We start from the raw sequence: 6,000 nt of genomic DNA on the forward strand, positions 1-6,000 counted from the left end.
ATTTCTTTGGCTATTTTTAAAAAAAACTTGGAAAATTTGTGCAAATCTTTGAATATATATTTGTTAAAGCGAACATTTTTAACTCAAATCTTTGCTTCTGGGGGTCTCTGGAACAACATATTTTGAGATGGGGGTCCGCAGCCAAATACATATCATTTTGGGAGGTCCTTGACATGAAAAAGTTTGAGATTCACTGATTATAGCAACACAAGTTCTTTAAAAAAAACTGTTAGGATTTAGAAGACATTTGTAGAATCCACCAGAAGCTAAGATTTGAGTTACAAATGTTCGCTTTAAAAAATATAAATATTCAAAGATTTGCAAAAAAACATCATGATTTTTCAAAAATAGCCCAAAGAAATCTAAAAATGACACACAGATGCGTTCCCGGCCGTAAAGGGTTAAAACAGTGGCGGGGCGGGCAGAGGGCCGAGGCACGGAGCCCACATGGCCGAGAGGAGATAACAGAATGTGTACACAAGCTGCTGGCTTTTATGGCTGCGACGCGTCCCCATGACAGCATCTGAACCACATTTTCACTTTCCGTGGAACGGAGTCAAGATGTCGAGAGATGTTTCACTGGGGCTCCATGTCTCACTCCATTTAAACCCATTAAAGGGATAGTTCACCCCAAAAAAATATTTTTTTCTATCGATTGCTCACCCCATGGAGACTTGAATTTGTGGATATTTTTTTGTTTTTGTCGCATTCTTAAGCCAATAATTTGATGACTTGCAGCGGTTCCAGTAGTAGACACAAAGGAGACTCTTTGTATCTCCTACCGGAATCGCTGCCTACCGGTCCACTGGGCATCAAATTATTGGCTTATTGACTGTAACAAAAACAAATAAATATCCACAAATTCAAGTCTCCATGGGGGGTGAACTATACCAGTGGTTCTCAACCTTTTTTGGCTTCAGTTTCCCTGATTTCCAAGTACGGCCCTTCACCCAAACTGCAACATTTTGCTTAGAAATCTGCCAGAGAAAACCACGGCTAGTATATGATGCTATGAATGAATGATAACCGCAACGTTTTGAAGAAAATAACATTACAAATAAGAAATGTAGCGAAAGGGTTGCAATTAGTGCATCCTGAACTGATTCGTTTTAAACTGTGGCCATTATTTCATATTATTATATTCTACAATATTCATTGAGTCCTGAGTTCTGATTGTCAATACCCTGAAAATAAAACGGCAAATAAGCATTGTTTTCCATTCGTTTAACATCAATTAACATCAATTAACATAATTTTCCATTTCCACTTTCTCCCCGTAGTACCTCTGCGTACCCCTAGGGGTGCACGTACCCCCATTTGAGAATCACTGATTTAAACATGCGAAGGGCAAAAAAAAAAAGGAAAAAAACGATAACGAGATACGACAAGGCCCAACAGGGCTGGATGTGAATGAACGCCGTATCTCCTGTTGTAAAGCTGGGTTGTCGGCGCGTCACGGAGTGAAGATGTGGTTTGATATGATCGCTCCAGTCACTTCTCCACATCTTTGATCTTCAAACGGGGGGCCGTGGCGGGCGCCTGGACCCAAGAAGACCCTCTCTGTCTGTCTGTCTCTCTCTCTCCCTTCTTCTTCCACGTGTCACCCACCTAGCCCCCGGGCCCAACGGCACGCTGTGTGCCGTCACACATGATAATGAAACCCGCGTCAACGTGTCAACTCAATTTCCCCCTCTTACGGTCTCTCCTTGACTCAATCAATGCATGGTCCTCCATCTGGCCTGTCGTCACGTTACAACGGCAAGGAGGAGGAGGAGGAGGGATTTGGGGAAGGGAGGTGACAGACACTTGCTAGATGCTCTGAAGAGGATACCAATGGAACCAAATGGACCCATAAGGGTCCATTTATGGTTCCACTCATACACACCATTAAGACAGGGAACGCATCAGTGTCATTTTTTTATTTCTTTAGCTATTCAAAAAATAGCAGATATACAAGCTCATAGCGCGGCGCTCAATCTGCTATTCTTTTGAAAAATCGTGTAAAAAAATTGCTAATCTTTGAATACATATTTTTTAAAGCGAACATTTTTAACTCAAATCTTTGCTTCTGGGGAGGGGGGGTGGTGGGTGTGCCTGAAACAACATATGTTGAGAGGGGGGTCCGCGGCCAGATACATGTCAGTTTGGGAGGTCCTTGACATGAAAAAGTTTGAGAACCACTGATTATAGCAACATATGTTTTTTTCCAAAAAACGATTTAGAAGACATTTGTAGAATCCCCACCAGAAGCAAAGATTTGAGTTACAAATGTTCGCTTTTTCACGATTTTCAAAAAATAGCAGATCTACAAGCTCATAGCGCGTGCAGCGCAAAGAAATCTTAAAATGACACAGATGCGTTCCCGGTCTTAATGGATTAAATGAACACAAAGGATGTTTTGCTGTGTGGTGTCGTTGGCCTCTGGCCCCTAATGAGTTTAATGTTACATTTTTCGAAGCTCTAATTAAAGTTATCAGACCAAATCGGTGTACAAAGCACTATTTTGCATACAGGGCACAATGTGGCAACATCCTCTACTGGGACAAATAAACAAAAAAATGTCAAAACACAAGTGTTGATTTTAAAGGGTGTACGTGATGTGTTTTTGTAAAAAACTAAAATTAAAAACAGTTTTTTGGTCAAACAAAAGTTAAAGCTCAATATTAGAGATGTACCGATATACCGTTACAGCTCTGCATCTCTGAGAGTGTGCAAATGGAACCAAATGGACCCTTATACGGTTCCATTTGTACACTCTCAGTCAGAGTTATGGGGGTCCTTGAAATTAAAAAGCTTTGAGAATCCCTGATCTAGGAATAGAGAAAAAAATCCATTAATAATTGTTAATGTGCAGCTACAAGTTAGTCAAATAATAATGTAAATAGTGCAGTAAGAGTAGAAACATCGTCGTGCAACATCAACTGAATCGATCAAAATATGACTGTAAGGCCTGGACCGCTGGCGTAGCGGTCCAGGCACCTATAGGTTACAATGTAGCCTGACAGCGCGTCGCGGGTTCGAGTCCCGATCCCAACGCCCTTTGCTGCGTGTCACTCCCCCTCTCTCTCCCCATTTCCTGTCAGCCTACTGTCCTGTCAAAATAAAGGCATAAACGCCCAAAAATAAATCTTAAAAAAAACATATCATCATGTGATAAATTCCGTGGTATCGGAAAGGCATAGACTGGCATACTCACCGATACCAGCATTTTAGGCAGTATCGGCAGCTTTTCCGATACTGCTATCGGTATCGGAACGACTCTACTCTGTATTTTGGTATGCTAGCTACAGTGTTCAGTAACAGGGGCCTCTGCCTCTCTCCCACTCTTTAGTGTATATACAGAAAATACATTTTCAGGGCGGGATACCAATTTGATACAATCGGGAGAGAGAACCCCCACAAAGGTAATGTATCAGCTTCAAATTTGTAGTGTTCCAGTTCCAATTATGTGTGTGCCATTGTTTTGAGTGTGTCATTACTTCCAATTTCACTAGTTTATCCTGTATCCTGTAGGCCTATACAGTTCTCTCTCCTGATTGGATCAAATGGAATCACAACTAAAGATCTGGAGAGATGGGGGGGGACCCTCTGTTACCGGGGTCTCACTTTATAGCAATGATTAGTATCAGATATTATAGTATATGCACTTATTTTAGCAAAAGAAAATATTACTTAAACCCCGCCTAAACCCCGCCTTGTTTTTTTATAAATTAGAAAATAAATGTGAAAAACCCTATTGAAACTGAAGTTAATAACACATTCTAACACCCTATAATAATAGGACTGCAGCTCATTATGTTGTAGCATGGTTTAGTCTGGCAGGCTGGGACATCCATCCAGTCAACATCTGTCAGGAACACAGACCTCTTTTAAAGGAGCAGACACACTGCTCTAATACTGACCCCCCACAGTGATACACACACACACACGTGTGTGTGTGTGTGTGTGTGTGTGTGTGTGTGTGTGTGTGTGTGTGTGTGTGTGTGTGTGTGTGTGTGTGTGTGTGTGTGTGTGTGTGTGTGTGTGTGTGTGTGTGTGTGCGTGCGTGCGTGTGCGTATCGCGATATTTGGCCCCGACTGGATATACATTGGGGTGTTTTTAAAACGTTTGTGATCAATCATTTAGGGGCATCCATATCACAGTGGAGAGAGAGAGAGAGAGAGAGAGAGGGGGGGAGGTGGGGGGAGGTAAGATGATGTGTTGTCCCATTGGGTTTCAATAACCCATTCATCAATCATTCATTAGTTTAGGATACATACTACTGTACTAGAATATTCTGCTTCATTCCTATCCCTTATTCCTTCTCTCTTTTTTTTTGGGGGGGGGGGTGCATTGATTCAAAATGCCGACCACCACCACCATACAGGCCAGGCCACTATACAAAAACACACCAGCAGCTAGGTGATGGAAACCCCCCCCCCCCCCAAAAGAAAACCCGGTCCAATGTCGATCGGACCCACACGTGGCATTTCTATGATCTAAGTGTGACATTTCTACAGATCGGGTCAGAAAGCTGTGCTTTGAATTAAGTGTGTGTGTGGGGGGGGGGGGGGGGGGGGTATTAAATTCTCTCAGAGAGAGAGAGAGAGAGAATATGGTAATCGATGGGTGACGAATGGATGTACAGGGCTAATATACGACAGACAGCTGTCCCAGGGAGGGAGGCTCTTCTACAGGCTACTACACACACCCGCATGCCTTTATTGGAGCCCGAGCCATTCCTGCCTTTTAAATCAAATACACCGTTCGGTCCAATTAAACACGATCTAACGCAGTGTTTAACGTCAAGGTGTCATGGATGGTGGGACTCAACCCAAACACACATCGGCTGATCGTAATAACGTTGCACTATAGTCTCTTACCTCCAGTCCAGATCCGTCTGCACCACAAACTGCGTGCTTTTTTTCTCCTCCTCCTCCTCTGATCCTCCTTCTCCGGATCGCGGTGGATCCTTTAACGGGATCCTGTTTGCTGCCTCGGACAGAATCTCAGATGCAGCGTCTTCCTTTCCCCGAAATGCAAACCCTTCTCCTGCCTCCTCCTCTCCTTCATGATCATGTTCCACAACCAGCAGCGAGCAGCGATCAGCCCGGGCCTCCCTCTCCCTCCTCTTCTCCTCCTCCTCCTCCTCCTCCTCCTCTCCTCTCCTCCTCCTCCTCCGTCCGGTGCAATAGCAGGTGAACGCGCCTTCAGTGATGGAGACGCTCCTCTCTTCTTCTCCTCCTCCTCTGCTGCCGCTGCTCCATTTTACATTTAATACGGGAAGAGATGGTTCCTATTCCAGAGGAAAGGTCCGCTGATGACGGTCAGTCAGCGTGTCATCATAACAACAATAATGCTGATAATAATGCTGATAAGAATGATGATAATAATGTTATAATATGATCCCCATATGGTATTCAGTGGATAGAAACGGGACTCGTGTCGCTGCGTCCCGCCTGCTCTCTACCTTTTAGAAGATGCTTGTGTTGCCATTGTCAGAGAGGCTTTTTTTCTTCCTTTTTTTTTTTTTTTTTTGCAGCTGGACCTCTCTCTCTCTCTCTCTCTCTCTCTCTCTCTCTCTCTCTCTCTCTCTCTCCCCGTGCGGCGCGCGGTCTCGTGGGCGCGCCCTCGCTCCCCCCCCCCTCTCTCTCTCTCTCTCTCTCTCTCTCTTCGACCTGTGAACGCGCACCGAGCAGTCGACGCAGCCAGGGCCACGCACGCACGCTGCACGCACGCGCTGAGCAAATCAGGTACCAGCCCCAACACCCCCCCCCCCACCCCTGTGTGTGTGTGTGTGTGTGTGTGTGTGTGTGTGTGTGTGTGTGTGTGTGTGTGTGTGTGTGTGTGTGTGTGTGTGTGTGTGTGTGTGTGTGTGTGTGTGTGTGTGTGTGTGTGTGTGTGTGTGTGTGTGTGTGCGCGTGTGTGTGCGTGTGTGCATGTGTGTGCGTGCGCGTGTGTGTGTATGTATGTCACACACATACATACACACGCACACCGTCTCCAAATAGGACTGTATC

The sequence above is a fragment of the Gymnoscopelus braueri genome (assembly GCF_963280865.1).
Source record: "Gymnoscopelus braueri genome assembly, chromosome: 20".
NCBI lineage: Eukaryota > Metazoa > Chordata > Actinopteri > Myctophiformes > Myctophidae > Gymnoscopelus > Gymnoscopelus braueri.